A 17282-nucleotide genomic window follows, 5' to 3' on the forward strand; every position below is an offset into this window, starting at 1 on the left:
TATACAACATTACTCGATACAGATATTTGAGTAATATAATAACAGATATCATTATCACATACCTCCAACAACTTTTGCCATTCTATTTTTGAAGTGTTTTGCCTATAATATAGTACACGTACATGCACTATAATTTGGTAAATTTTATGCATTGATGAGTATCTATTAGTAGTTTCCATGCATGCACGCATGCTTGCCATTACTATTGATTACTGCCATATATATACCCATAATGGGTTTACCCACTAGTACTTGAATCAACGGTAGCAAGTCACCATCTAACAGCTAGGAGGCAAGGTGCCCAGGCACCTAGGTGTCCCACAGGGTGCAGAATAACTTATTCTTCATCCAAGATAATTTTACGATCGTTTCATAAACAAATTATGTTTGAAATAAAAATAGTTACATTCATCTTGATTCACTACGTAAAATTTGGCATAAGAAAACAAAAATATAGGTCATAAGATCAGAAAAAATGCATTTTATGTATTTTTTACACTATGTTTTTACATTTGTAATTTTACCTAACATAAAAAAAAATTACAGCGACTATATATTTTCTTACGATCTATATTTACGTATAAAATAAGGCAAAAATTATGGAACGTAAAATTACGGTGCATTGCTATTAAAATAGAGGGGGGAGGGGGGTGAAGAATAACTATTCCTCACCCAGGGTGACGAATAGTCAATCCCTATATGGAGAGATTTGTGCTAGTGACATGTCCTCGAGTTGCTTATGTTTTGCCGAAATGTCGATTTATTTCTGTTTCGGTGAATTTCGAGCAAACTCAATATGTCCTATTTTTAGGCAAGGCCAAGAACATGAGGGTCTTGCATGACTTATGGGCATCCTTGAAGAGAGTAGGCCAAAAAATACCAGATTGCAGTACCTTATGTGCAGTTCTATCTCCAGCATGGTGTCCTCCATAAGCTTCGGAGTGACACTTGCGTAGGATCTGTTCATGTTCATGCTCAGGTACACAACGTCTAATAACACCATCTACTCCTTCTTTATAAAGATGTGGGTCATCCCAAAAGTAATGCCTCAAATTATAGAAGAACTTTTTATTTCGCTGGTATGTTAAACTAGGTGATATAAACTTAGCAACAATGTAATTAGCATAATCAGCATACCATGGAGCAGTATGAGAAGTATTTATGAAATTTAATTGCTCATCAGGAAAGCTATCATCAATAGGTAGCAGGTCATCAAGCACATTTTCTAACCTAGACAAGTTGTCTGCAACGGGGTTCTCAGCTCCTTTTCTATCAACGATATGTAAATCAAATTCTTGTAGCAAGAGAACCCATCTAATAAGTCTAGGTTTAGCATCTTTCTTCTCCATAAGATATTTAATAGCAGCATGATCAGTGTGAATATTTACTTTAGAATCAACAATATAAGGTCTAAACTTATCACAGGCAAATACAACTGCTAAGAATTCTTTTTCAGTAGTAGCATAATTTCTTTGAGCATTGTCTAGAGTTTTACTAGCATATTGAATAACATTTAGTTTCTTATCAACTCTTTGGCCAAGAACAGCACCTACAGCATAATCACTAGCATCACACATAATTTCAAAGGGTAAATTCCAATCAGGTGGCTGAACAATAGGTGTAGAGATCAATGCTTTCTTAAGTATTTCAAATGCTTCTACACAATCATCATCAAAGACAAATGGTATATCTTTTTGTAATAAATTAGTCAGAGGCCGTGAGATTTTTGAGAAGTCCTTAATGAACCTACTATAAAAACTGGCATGACCGAGGAAACTTCTTATACCTTTGATGTCCTTGGGACATGGCATCTTTTCAATAGCATCAACCTTGGCTTTCTCAACTTCAATACTGATACGTCTCCAACGTATCTATAATTTTTGATTGCTCCATGCTATATTATCTACTGTTTTGGGCAATATTGGGCTTTATTATCCACTTTTATATTATTTTTGGGACTAACCTATTAACCGGAGGCCCAGCCCAGATTTGCTGTTTTATGCCTATTTCAGTGTTTCGAAGAAAAGGAATATCAAACGGAGTCGAAACGGAACGAAATCAACTGGAGAAGTTATTTTTGGAACGAAAGCCACCAGATAGACTTGGACTCCACGTCAGGAGATACGGGAGGTGCTCATGAGGGTGGGGGCGCCCCCCTAGGGCGCGCCCCCTGCCTCGTGGGGCCCCCGTGGCTCCTCCGACGTACTTCCTGCACCCATATATATCGTCGTACCCTAAAACTTCCAGAATAGAGATTAGATCGGGAGTTCCGCCGCCAGAAGCCTCCATAGCCACCAAAAACCAATCGGGACCCTGTTCCGGCACCCTGCCGGAGGGGGAATCCTTCTCCGGTGGCCATCTTCATCATCCCGGTGCTCTCCATGACGAGGAGGGAGTAGTTCTCCCTCGGGGCTGAGGGTATGTACCAGTAGCTATGTGTTTGATCTCTCTCTCTCTCTCTCTCTCGTGTTCTTGATTTGGCACGATCTTGATGTATCGTGAGCTTTGTTATTATAGTTGGATCTTATGTTTCTCCTCCCCCTCTTCTCTCTTGTAATGAATCGAGTTTCCCCTTTGAAGTAATCTTATCGGATTGAGTCTTTAAAGATTTGAGAACACTTGATGTATGTCTTGCCGTGGATATCTGTGGTGACAATGGGATATCACGTGATTCACTTGATGTATGTTTTGGTGATCAACTTGCGGGTTCCGCCCATGAACCTATGCATAGGGGTTGGCACACGTTTTCGTCGTGATTCTCCGGTAGGAACTTTGGGGCACTCTTTGAGGTCCTTTGTGTTGGTTGAATAGATGAATCTAAGATTGTGTGATGCATATCGTATAATCATACCCACGGATACTTGAGGTGACATTGGAGTATCTAGGTGACATTAGGGTTTTCGTTGATTTGTGTCTTAAGGTGTTATTCTAGTACGAACTCTAGGGCTGTTTGTGACACTTATAGGAATAGCCCAACGGATTGATTGGAAAGAATAACTTTGAGGTGGTTTCGTACCCTACCATAATCTCTTCGTTCGTTCTCCGCTATTAGTAACTTTGGAGTGACTCTTTGTTGCATGTTGAGGGATAGTTATGTGATCCAATTATGTTAGTATTGTTGAGAGGACTTACACTAGTGCAAGTATGAACCCTAGGCCTTATTTCCACACATTGCAATACCGTTTACGCTTACTTTTATTATTTGTTACCTTGCTATTTTTATATTTTCAGATTACAAAAACTATTATCTACTATCCATATACCACTTGTATCACCATCTCTTCGCCGAACTAGTGCACCTATAGAATTTACCATTGTATTGGGTGTGTTTGGGACACAAGAGACTCTTTGTTATTTGGTTGCAGGGTTGCTTGAGAGAGACCATCTTCATCCTACGCCTCCTACGGATTGATAAACCTTAGGTCATCCACTTGAGGGAAATTTGCTACTGTCCTACAAACCTCTGCAGTTGGAGGCCCAACAACGTCTACAAGAAGAAGGTTGTGTTGTAGACATCAAATACCTCTTTCAGAAGCTTTATGCCCCAAGACAATACCTTCATTAACGATAAAGTGGCACTTTTCCCAATTCAAGACAAGATTAGTTTCTTCACATCTCTGCAAAACTCGATCAAGGTTGCTCAAGCAATCATCAAAAGAAGATCCATAGGTGGAAAAGTCATCCATGAAAACCTCACAGATCTTTTCACAAAAGTCAGAGAATATAGCCATCATGCATCTTTGAAAGGCAGCAGGTGCATTACATAAACCAAAAGGTATACGTCTATAAGCAAAAGTACCAAAAGGGCATGTAAAAGTAGTCTTTGATTGATCTTTGGCCGACACGGGTATCTGAGAGAAACCAGAATAACCATCTAGAAAGCAAAAATGTGTATGTTTGGATAATATTTCTAGCATTTGATCGATAAAAGGTAAGGGGTAATGATCTTTTTTAGTAGCCTTATTTAATTTGCGGAAATCAATTACCATCCTATAACCAGTAATAATTCTTTGAGGGATCAATTCATCTTTATCATTAGGAACAACAGTAATATCCCCCTTCTTAGGGACACAATGGACAGGACTTACCCACTTACTATCAGCAACGGGATAAATTATACCTGCCTCAAGGAGCTTTAGTATCTCCTTTCTTACCACTTCTTTCATTTTAGGATTCAGACGGCGTTGATGATCACGAACTGGTTTAGCATCTTCTTCCAAATTAATTTTATGTTGACATAGAGTGGGACTAATGCCCTTAAGATCATCAAGAGTATACCCAATAGCAGCACGATTCTTCTTCAGAGTTTTTAATAATCTCTCTTCTTCATGTTCTGAAAGGTTAGCACTAATAATAACATGATATATCTTTTTCTCATCAAGATAGGCATATTTAAGAGTATCAGGTAACGGTTTAAGCTCAAACACGGGATCACCCTTGGGTGGAGGAGGATCCCCTAGGATTTCAACAGGTAAATTGTTTTTAAGAATATGTTCCTGTTTAAAGAATACTTCATCTAATTCCCTTCTTTCATTCATAAACATATCATTTTCATGGTCTAGCAAATATTGTTCTAAAGGATCACTAGGAGGTACGGCAATAGAAGCAAGACCAATAATTTCATCCTTACTAGGTAATTCTTCTTCACGGTATTGTCTATGAAATTTAGAAAACTTAAATTCATGAGTGATATCATCTAAACCGACAGTAACAACATCCCTTTTGCAATCTATGGTAGCATTAACAGTATTTAAGAAGGGTCTACCAAATATAATGGGACAAAAACTATCTCGTGGGGAACCAAGAACAAGAAAATCAGCAGGATATTTAGTTTTCCCACACAAGACTTCAACATCTCTAACAATTCCCATTGGTGAAATAGTATCTCTATTGGCAAGTTTAATTGTGACATCAATTTCTTCTAACTCAATAGGTGCAATGTCATGCATAATTTCTTTGTATAAGTCAATAGGTATTGCACTAGCACTAGAACCCATATCACATAAGCCATGATAGCAATGATCTCCTATTTTAATAGAAATAACATGCATGCCTACCACAGGTCTAGGTTTATTTGTATCACAGGGTGTAGCAATTCTAGCAGTTTCATTACAGAAATAAATAACATGCCCATCTATATTATCAGACAAGAGATCTTTAACAATAGCAATATTGTGTTCAACTTTAACTTGCTCAGGAGGTGTATATGTTTTAATATTGCTTTTACGAACCACAGTTGAAGCTTTAGCATGATCCTTTATCCTAACAGGGAAAGGCGGTTTCTCAACATAAGAAGTAGGAACAATATGATCATTATAAGTAATAGTCTTTTCTTCAACTTTAATAGGTGCAACTACTTTTACTTCTATGGGAGGATGATATTTAAACCACTTCTCCTTGGGGAGATCAACATAGGCAGCAAAAGATTCACAGAAAGAAGCTACTATCTCAGAGTCAAGTCCATATTTAGTGCTAAATTTACGAAAAATATCGGTATCCATAAAAGATTTAACACAATCAAAACTAGGTGTCATACCTGACTCCTTACCATTGTCAAGGTCCCAATCTTCAGAGTTGCGTTTAATTCTTTCCAATAAATCCCATTTGAATTCAATAGTCTTCATCATAAAAGAGCCAGCATAAGAAGTATCAAGCATGGTGCGATTGTTACCAGAAAGCCAAGCATAAAATTTTTGAATAACCATTTCTCTTGAGAGCTCATGATTGGGGCATGAATATAACATTGATTTAAGCCTCCCCCAAGCTTGAGCGATGCTTTCTCCTTCGCGAGGCCAAAAATTATATATATAATTGCAATCACGATGAAGAAGATGCATAGGATAAAACTTTTGATGAAATTCCAAGTTCAATCGTTTGTAGTTCCAAGACTCCATATCATCACATAGCCTATACCATGTCGATGCATCTCCCCTCAAAGATAAAGGGAAGACCTTCTTCTTAACAACATCTCCGGGTACACCTGCAAGCTTAAATAATCCACAAACTTCATCCACATATATTAGATGCTCATCAGGATGTTTTGTTCCATCTCCTAAAAAAGGATTAGCTAGCAGTTTTTCTACCATACCCAAAGGAATTTCAAAGCAAGCATTTTCATTTTCAGTAGGTTTAGTAGGTTGAGGAGCAACTCTTTGCTCTACTGGTCGGGGTGAAGATACCCCGAACAAGCCCCTCAGAGGATTACTTTCCATAGTAACAAGTGACAGTAAATTTCAGCACACTATATAAATTTTTCCTTACCAAATTCCACCTACCAAAGGCGCTTCACTCCCCGGCAACGGCACCAGAAAAGAGTCTTGAAGACCCACAAGTATAGGGGATCTATCGTAGTCCTTTCGATAAGTAAGAGTGTCGAACCCAACGAGGAGCAGAAGGAAACGATAAGTGGTTTCCAGCAAGGTATTCTTTGCAAGTACTGAAATAAGTGGTAACAGATAGTTTTGTGATAAGATAATTTGTAACGAGCAACAATTAACAAAAGTAAATAAGGTGCAGCGAGGTGGCCCAATCCTTTTTGTAGCAAAGGACAAGCCTGGGCAAACTCTTATATGATGTAAAACGCTCCCGAGGACACATGAGAATATCGTCAAGCTAGTTTTCATCACGTTCATATGATTCGCATTCAGTACTTTGATAATTTGGTATGTGGGTGGCCGGTGCTTGGGTGTTGCCCTTACTTGGACAAGCATCCCACTTATGATTAACCTCTATTGCAAGCATCCGCAAATACAACAAAAGTATTAAGGTAAACCTAACCATAGCATGAAACATATGGATCCAAATCAGCCCCTTATGAAGCAACGCATAAACTAGGGTTTAAGCTTGTGTCACTCTAGCAACCCATCATCTACTTATTACTTCCCAATGCCTTCCTCTAGGCCCAAATAATGGTGAAGTGTCATGTAGTCGACGTTCACATAACACCACTTGAGGAGAGACAACATACATCTTATCAAAATATTGAACGAATACCAAATTCACATGACTACTAATAGCAAGACTTCTCCCATGTCCTCAGGAACAAAAGTAACTACTCACAAAGCATAAACATGTTCATAATCAGAGGGGTATTAATGTGCATATAGGATCTGAACATATGATCTTCCACCAATTAAACCAACTAGCATCAACTACAAGGAGTAATTAACACTACTAGCAACCTACTAGCACCAATCCTGGACTTGGAGACAAGAATTGGATACAAGAGATGAACTAAGGTTTTGAGATGAGATGGTGCTGATGAAGATGTTGATGGAGATTGCCCTCTCCCGATGAGAGGAGCGTTGGTGATGACAATGGCGATGATTTCCCCCTCCGGGAGGGAAGTTTCCTCGGCAGAACAGCCCCGCCAGAACCCTAGATTGGCTCCGCCAAGGTTCCCCCTCGTGGTGGCGGAGGTTCGTCCGAGAAGATGGCTTATGATTTTTCCCATAGAAAGAGTCCATATAGCAGAAGATGGTCACCGGAGGGCCACCAGGGGGGCCACGAGGTAGGGGGCGCGCCCCCCACCCTCGTGGACAGGGTGTGGCCCCCTGGTGAAGTTCTTGCGCTCAATGTTTTTTATATATTTGGAAAACATCATCCGTGAAGTTTTAGGACTTTTGGAGCTGTGCAGAATAGGTCTCTAATATTTTCTCCTTTTCCAGCCAGAATCCCAGCTGCCGGCATTCTCCCTCTTTATGTAAACCTTGTAAAATAAGAGAGAATAGGCATAAGTATTGTGACATAATGTGTAATAACAACCCATATTGATATAAAAACATGATGCAAAATGGACGTATCAATTGCTGTAAAGAAAGTGTCAAGGCAAAGTCGGAGAAAATGAAGGCGCTCCAGGCCAGGAACACGCCTCCTCACCACCTCGGAAGCCGTGGTTACGAGGGGAAGAGGCACGAATGGGCCAAGGAGGACGCCGAACGTGAAAGTCACGGAAACCCAGACCCCTTGGCGGAGTTCACCGACCCTCTGAAGCATGACTGTATCAAGGCCTGATACAAGTGGGACAAACTCAAGATCTTTTACATGGATCCAAACTCGAGGGAGTTCATGAGACTTCTGGTAATTATTATATTACCTCATTATCATATTAGCTTCCAATCAATTCGACTGCAAGTTTTGTCACATTAGTAAACCATCCACGTTCCTTTTGCTAAGAGAGCAGCACCAAAAGGTAGCCGAAAGCGACGAGTCGTCACAGTCGTTGGCGAGGCCCAAGTGGGACACCCCATTCAACCGGGCCCTTAACATACTTGAAAAGGTCCCGGTGGACTAGCCGCCGTCCTATGGACGTGTGCACGACGTCGGAGATGGCGCCTCGTGGAAGACGTGCTACCACGAGGAGCCAGAGGAAAAAAGGAAGAGACGGTCGGTCGTCACTCAGCAAAGCATCGATGAGAAGGTCACGGTTTTGGTCAATAAGACCAAAGCTGAGACCAAAGAAGAGTTGCTCGGGGCCGTCGATGCAGCGGTCACTGACGCGGTGGTCAGGTTGATTCCGGCACTTTTCAATTTCACAAAGAACAATCCAAATGCACGACCAGAGGACTTTCCCATTCCTAGCTTTGTCGGGAGCAATTCGGCGAACACCACAGCACCAACACATTCTCAAGAAACCGCAAAAGGTCACGCTCCTATTCATAGCAGCCCGACCTTCGTCTCTTGCATGCTCGGTGGGCCTTCATCGCTGGCTGGGCTCGACGCCCTCACGGTAATTACGCGTCATACCCTTTTCACCAGCATGTCTATAGTCTTCCGTTTCAGTTGCCTTTCGGATGTTTGATGTCGTAGACATGTCTCCTTGGTAGGCCGATGACACCCGTGCACCCTACTCTATGACATCAAGGGCCAGAAGGTGGTCGTGGGAAAGGCAACGATCGTGAAGCTGAAGGACCGCATGTTCCACAACCGAGAGATGCCCGATGTCGTCTTCAAGGTTAACGTGGCCAGTGTCTTAGCGGGCCTCGAGGATTTGCCTCCTCCGGTACCAGTCGATGATAACGAGACCCCTAAGATGATTGCCGCATGCAAGAGCTGGTTCTTGCCTTGGCCGAAGCCTCTTCTTCGTCTCGAGGCGTCCAGTATCACGCCAATGCCACCTTCCCACCTACCACCACCCCACCTACCACATTACCTACACCTGTCGTGGCGAGTGATAGCGGACGACACAAGGGAGAGCCTCCATTAGTGCCAGATGATGTAGCCCCCGCTGTTAAAGAAGCAAATGTTGATGATGACATGGAGGATGATGATGATGACCCAGACAAGTATTTTAATACCGCCTATTATGATGGAGGATTGATGGCTCAGGACGGCGAAGACTCAGGCTATGAGCGTGGAGATGATGACTTGATGCTGCCTGGTTTGCTGGAGCCGGAACGTCATAAGGCGGAATGCAAAAAGTCTCTCTTCAAGCGATCCACGCAGGAGACGCCTCCAGATGCCGCCTGTACCCAACAACCCCCCGAGGCCCGTCCACTGATTAGCCCGACGACACTGGGGGTGGTGGTTAGGGAAGGTATGGTGGGCTCACTACCGCCACCCACCAAGAAGCAAAGGAGGAGACCGGACAAGAAAGGCCCTAAAGGCGCCAGAGCTGCTTCAAGCAGCCAACCGCCTCTGAAGCCCCGGGTAGTAGACAGAATACCTGTCCAAGGTGCGAAGCGCTTACATGTCGCCGGTGAGCCGATCCTACCTGCCGAAGTGCTACAACACCTACTGAACAATGATCTAAGGAGACTGCATGAAGATGTGCTGTCCAGAGAGAAAAGCCTTCTGGTCGCGGAAAAACCAGGATACCCGCTTTACATGGATCACGTGCCGGGTGGGAAGTTGTACGTCGAGAGATGGCCCGCGAATAAGTTCATCCTGCGATTTGACTACATCTATGACATGTTCCACATGACCAACCTGGATTTCCAGTTCATCCGCATGTATGCGTTGTATCTGAACTACTTCATCAGGGTCGAGAACATCAAATATATCTGCGTCGCGGACCCGTTCTATATGCACGAGAACTTCTTGGCAGTTTGCAAAGAGCACCGTGATACGTCTCCATCGTATCTACTTTTCCAAACACTTTTGCCCTTGTTTTAGACTCTAACTTGCATGATTTGAATGGAACTAACCCGGACTGACGTTGTTTTCAGCAGAATTGCCATGGTGTTATTTTTGTGCAGAAATAGAAGTTCTCGTAATGACCTATAAATCAACAGAGAATATTTTTGGAATATATAAAAAATACTGGCGAAAGAATCAAGGCACGGGGCCCACACCCTGTCCACGAGGGTGGGGGCGCGCCTACCCCCTGGGCGCGCCCCCTGCCTCGTGGGACCCCTGATGCTCCACCGACCTCAACTCTAACTACATAAATTCATGTTCGGGGAGAAAAAATAAGGGAGAAGGATTCATCACGTTTTACGATACGGAGCCGCCGCCAAGCCCTGATCTGGAGTCCGTTCAGGGCTCCGGAGAGGGGAATCCGTTGCCATCGTCATCATCAACCTTCCTCCATCACCTATTTCATGATACTCACCGTCGTGCGTGAGTAATTCCATCGTAGGCTTGCTGGACGGTGATGGGTTGGATGAGATTTATCATGTAATCGAGTTAGTTTTGTTAGGGTTTGATCCCTAGTATCCATTATGTTCTAAGATCGATGTTGCTATGATTTTGCTATGCTTAATGCTTGTCACTAGGGTCCGAGTGCCATGATTTCAGATCTGAACCTATTATGTTTTCATGAATATATATGAGTTCTTGACCCTATCTTGCAAGTCTATAGTCACCTATTATGTGTTATGATCCATTAACCCCGAAGTGACAATAATTGGATACTTACCGGTGATGACCGTAGTTTTAGGAGTTCATGTATTCACAAAGTGTTCATGCTTTGGTCCGGTACTCTATTAAAAGGAGGCCTTAATATCCCTTAGTTTCCAATAGGACCCCGCTGCCACGGGAGGGTAGGACAAAAGATTTTATGCAAGTTCTTTTCCATAAGCATGTATGACTATATTCGGAATACATGCCTACATTACATTGATGAACTGGAGCTAGTTCTGTGTCACCCTATGTTATAACTATTGCATGAGGAATCACATCCGACATAATTATCCATCACTGATCCATTGCCTACGAGCTTTGGACCTATTGATCTTTGCTTATTTACTTTTCTGTTGCCACTATTACAATCACTACAAAACTGCTACTGTTACTTTTGCTACCGTTACCACTACTATCATATTACTTTGCTACTAAATACTTTGCTGCAGATATTAAGTTTTCCAGGTGTTGTTGAATTGACAACTCATCTACTAATACTTGAGAATATTCTTTGGCTCCCCTTGTGTCGAATCAATAAATTTGGGTTGAATACTCTACCCTCGAAAACTGTTGCGATCCCTTATACTTGTGGGTTATCAAGACTATTTTCTGGCGCCATTGCCGGGGAGCATAGCTCTATTCTTTGGGTCACTTGGGATTTACATCTACTGATCACTATGAAGGACTTGAAAGATAAAAGAACCAAGATTTTTCCCTCAAGTACGAGGGGAGGTAAGGAATTGCCATCTAGCTCTACACTTGATTCACCTTCTGTTTTGAGTAAACTTGCGACACCTACTCATGCTATTCATTCTGACATGTCGCATGTTATTGATGACGCCACTTCTTCTTTGCATGATACTTATGATGAAACCACTACTATGCTTGATAATATTGTGCCACTAGGTGAATTTCTTGATGAACAACTTGCTTGGGTTAGAGAGAATGAAATTATTGAAAATGATAATATTGATGAAAGTGATGATGAAGATTCTCCCCCTAGATATGAATTGCCTGTTGTGCCTGAGGGTTATGTTATGGATGAAGAAACTGCTAGAGACTTCTTAGCTTGCAATATAGATATGATCTTAAGAAATTATTAGCTAAGCTTAAAGAAAAATCTTTGAATGCTAGAATGAAATATGACCCTGCTTTTGATACTTCACCTATCTGTATTTCTGATAAGGATTATGATTTCTCTGTAGATCCTGAGATAATTACTTTGGTTGAATCTGATCCTTTCTGTGGCTATGAATCTAAAACTGTTGTGGCACATCTTACTAAATTAAATGATATAGCCATCATGTTCACTAATGATGAGAAAACTCGCTATTAATTTATCCTTAAGTTATTTCCGTTCTCATTAAAGGGTGATGCTAAAACATGGTTTAATTCTCTTGATCCTGGTTGTGTGCGTAGTCCCCAGGATATGATTTATTACTTCTCTGCTAAATATTTCCCCACTCATAAGAAACAAGCTACCTTAAGGGAAATATATAATTTTGTGCAAATTGAAGAAGAGAGTCTCCCGCAAGCTTGGGGAGGCTTCTCCGATTACTTAATGCGTTGCCTGATCATCCTCTCAAGAAAAATGAAATACTCGATATCTTTTATAATGGACTAACTGATGCTTCCACAGACTACCTGGATAGTTGTGCTGGTTGTTCTTTCAGGGAAAGAACTGTTGATTAAGCTGAATTGCTATTGAATAATATGTTGACTAATGAAAATAATTGGACACTTCCTCAACCAACTCCTAAGCCAACTTCGGAGTAAAGGGGTATTCTATTTCTCAGTCCTGAAGATATGCAAGAGGCAAAGAAATCTATGAAATAAAAAGGTATTAAAGCTAAAGATGTTAAGAATTTACCACCTATTGAAGAGATACACGGCCTTGATAACCCGACACAGGTAGTAAAGGTAAATTCTCTCTATAGATTTGATGAAGGTGATATTCCTCGTTATAAGTCTGCTAGCCAATGCTTGGATGAGTTTGATAATTTTATTGTTAAACAAGAAAACTTCAATGCTTATGTTGGTAGACAATTGAAATGCAATGCCTATATGATTGAACACTTGAGTGGTTATATGTCTAGAATTAAAGGTGAACTTAAACTTATTAGTAAACATGCTTCTATGGTTACCACTCAAGTAGAACAAGTACTTAAGGCTCAGAATGATTTTCTCAATGAATTAAATAATAAGAAAAATGATAATGTTGTTAGAGTTATGACTAGAGGGGGTAAAATGACTCAGGAACCTTTGTATCCTGAGGGCCATCCTAGGAGAATTGAGAAAGATTCTCAGAGAGCTAATGTTGATGCACCTAGTTCTTCTAAAAGAAAGAAAAAGAAAAATGATAGGACTTTGCATGCTTCTAGTGAAACTGTTATAGACACACCTGAGAATCCCAATGATATTTCTATTTCTGATGCTGAAACACAATCTGGTAATGAACATGAACCTAGTGATAATGTTAATGATGATGTTCATGTTGATGCTCAACCTAGTAGTAACAATGATGTAGAGATTGAACCTGTTGTTGATCTTGATAACCCACAATCAAAGAATCAACGTTATGATAAGAGAGACTTCGTTGCTAGGAAGCGCGGTAAAGAAAGAGAACCATGGGTTCAGAAACCCATGCCTTTTCCTCCTAAACCATCCAAGAAAAAGGATGATGAAGATTTTGAGCGCTTTGCTGAAATGATTAGACCTATCTTTTTGCGTATGCGTTTGACTGATATGCTTAAAATGAACCCTTATGCTAAGTACATGAAAGATATTGTTACTAATAAAAGAAAGATACCGAAAGCTGAAATTTCCACCATGCTTGCTAATTACACATTTAAGGGTGGAATAACAAAGAAACTAGGAGATCCCGGAGTACCAACTATACCATGCTCCATTAAAAGAAACTATGTTAAAACTGCTTTATGTGATCTTGGAGCCGGTGTTAGTGTTATGCCTCTCTCTTTATATCGTAGACTTGATTTGAATAAGTTGACACCTACTGAAATATCTTTGCAAATGGCTGATAAATCAACTGCTATACCTGTCAGTATTTGTGAGGATGTGCCTGTTGTGGTTGCAAACGTTACTATTTTAACGGACTTTGTTTTCTTGATATTCCCGAGGACGATAGTATGTCGATTATTCTTGGAAGACCCTTCTTGAATACTACAGGGGCTGTTATTCATTGCAACAAAGGCAATGTCACTTTTGATGTTAATGATAATGAGCATACGGTACACTTTCCGAGGAAACAACTTCAAGTCCATAGTATCAATTCCATTGGAAAAATTTCAACGATTATTATAGGAGGTTTTGAATTTCCTCTTCCTACCGTCAAGAATAAATATGATATTCTTATTGTTGGGGATGTGCATATCCCCATTGAGGTAACCTAGTGTTATTCAAAAATTCTCCGGTTTCATGCGATTCGGAATGAGTTTGTTAACAAGACTTGATCAACCTTGTTAGTGGATTCCTTTTGATGAGCATGAGATGGATGAAGTTAGAAAGCACAACCTTCTGTACCCTCTTTTTACTTTATGTTACTTATATTAAATAAAGTAAAAATAGTATTTACTGTCTGTTTTCTGAATTATCCTTGCAATAAAAAATACCCTGAAAATAAAAGTTCTCCAAATGCCTTGAAAATTTAATATGATTTTTTCCAGAATATTTCAGAATTATTGGCACTGAGAACACACCAGGGGGACCCACCATGTGCCCACGAGGGTGGAGGGCGCGCCCACCCCCTAGGCACGCCCCCTGCCTCGTGGACCCCACGTGGGTCCCCTCCACTTATTCTTGCACCCACACACTTCGTCTTCCTCCAGAAAAAATCATCCACCAGCTCAAACCCGTGTTTTAGCTCATCTTGCTGCCATTTTCGATCTCCTTGCTCAAAGCTCCATTCACAAAACTGCTTTGGGGGATTGTTCTTCGGTATGTGACTTCTCCAATGGTCCAATTAGTTTTTGTTCTAGTGCTTTATTTATTGCAAATTTTTGCTTCTTAGGTGACCCTGTTCTTGAGCTTGCATGTCAAATGTATGTGGTAAAAAGTAGTTTTAATGCATGATACGGTCTTTAGGCACTTGTAGGAGTAGTTGCTATCAATCTTGTTGAGTTTGGTTCACTTTTATTTTTGAGTCACTAAAAATTTCAGAAATTTTTTAGAGGAAGAAATATGTTTAGAAAAATGTACCAAGGTGGTTCTTCAAAGAAGCAAGGACCCAGGCCCGCAATACGTGAGCCGGACTATGAACTACCAAGAGAAGCTCAAGTGCGGCCTTGTGAATGGCCGTCAGAAAATTTCATGGTCCAAGCAGGAATTAAGGAGGAATTTGAAGCATATGTGTGTAACACTGAACTTGAGGGCTTCGTGTCAGATATTTGCCCCCAGTACCACTACCTAACTGATTCCTTTGTGAGAAGGTTTAAATTTACATCATCACACAATTCTCACACTTTCCTATTTGATCTTTATGATAAATCTTATACCATGGATTTAGAAGATTTTAATACTGCTTGTAAACTCCCGCAGTTGGGTAGTGTTAGTGAACCTCACAAATCTGAATTTAAAGAATTTCTTGCTAGTATCAATGTGGGGGAATCTAAAGAAATAACACAAGCTACCATAGGGAGCATTTATTTTCCTGCCATACATTATTTTGCTCTCTTTATCGGTAGATGCATAAACGGTAAGGATGAGGCATGTCATATGTGTGTTCCGGATCTTAGTGTTCCCAAGAGTGCTGTATTAGGAGATAGACAATATAACTTGGGGGCCATTGTTGCACGTAGGTTGCATAATAACAGTATTAATGGAGATTTGTTCGGTGGAATTTACGCAACCCGTTTAGCTAATTTTCTTGAGGTACCCATACATGGAAATGATATGAGTTGCCCCCTACTTATCTAGATTATAATGCTATGGTTCGTCATCAGTTTGTTGAGAGGAACAAACAGTTCCTCCAATACAGACGAATCTTTGATAGACGTCGCACTTTCCATGTTGCTCTCCCTGCTCCTGGTTTCTTTGACTTTCAGGCAAAAAGGAGATATATTATAACTAGGGAGGATGGGAACGAGTATGAGAGGAGGACTGAGGCAGCTCGCCTCCAAGCTGCAGCTCATGAGGCAATTGCCGCTGCATCTCAGTACGACCCTAGCTACAACTTTGATCCATGGGAATAGACCAACTTAGGCCAAAAGCCTAAGCTTGGGGGAGTACGTATTTCTCACCGACATTACATTCATGTTCACACACTCATGCCAGTTGTCGGTGCTCATACTTTTTCATTGTATCATCCATGCTAGTTTATTTTATTTTCTGGCATTCTTCTTGTGTGTTTGAAAAACCTGAAGAAAAAAAGAAAAAAAATAGTTGTAGCTTTTAGCTAGTTTACTTTCCATGCTTGTAGTAGTAGTAATTAAAAAGAAAACCAAAAAGATTTCTCGATCTTCTTTTGCTTGTTGGGAGCTTTCCCGTGTAAATAGTTTTATTTCTTTTCTTTTCTTAGGGGGTCGAGAGGAGAAGACCATAATGAAAGTGTTGAGTGGCTCTTATATGCATTATTGTTGATCTAACAAAGAGCCCATATTACCTTGTATTCTCCCTTGAATTGAATGCTTGCAGATTCCAGATTAGTCCAATGCACGTGCACTATTATTATTATCCACACCATTTGGTCGTGCAAGTGAAAGGCAATAATGACGATATATGATGAACTGATTGAGATGAGAAAAACCAGTATGAACTCGACCTCTCTTGTTTTTGTAAATATGATTAGTTCATCGTTCCTGATTCAGCCTATTATGAATGAAATATGACTACAATGATGATTAGAGATTATAGTTTCCCATGCCATGCATAATTTGCTAGGAGTTTATAATGGTTTACCTTGCATGCCAACATGCTGTTAAAATGGTTGTGATGTGGTATGATAGGGTGGTATCCTCCTTTGAACGATTCGAGTGGCTTGACTTGGCACATGTTCATGCATGTAGTTGAAACAAAATCAACATATCCTCCACGATATTTATGTTCATGGTGAATTATATCCTACTCTTGCTTGCATTCAGTGTTGATTAATTTTAATGCATGTTCATGATTGTTCTCGCTCTCTAGCTGGTCGCTTCCCAGTCTCTTTCTATCCTTCACTTGTACTAAGCAGGAATACTGCTTGTGCATCCAACTCCATAAAGCCCAAAAGTTATTCCATATGAGTCCACAATACCTTCCTATATGCGGTATCTACATGCCGTTCCAAGTAAATTTGTATGTGCCAAACTCTAAACCTTCAAATAAAAATTATGTTTTGTATGCTCGAATAGCTCATGTATCAACTAGGGCTGTCTGTATCTTCCATGTTAGGCGGGTTATTCTCAAGATTAGTGGACTCCGCTCCTCACTCACGAGAAAATGGC

The sequence above is a fragment of the Triticum urartu genome, chromosome 4 (genome assembly GCF_003073215.2).
Source record: "Triticum urartu cultivar G1812 chromosome 4, Tu2.1, whole genome shotgun sequence".
Lineage (NCBI taxonomy): Eukaryota > Viridiplantae > Streptophyta > Magnoliopsida > Poales > Poaceae > Triticum > Triticum urartu.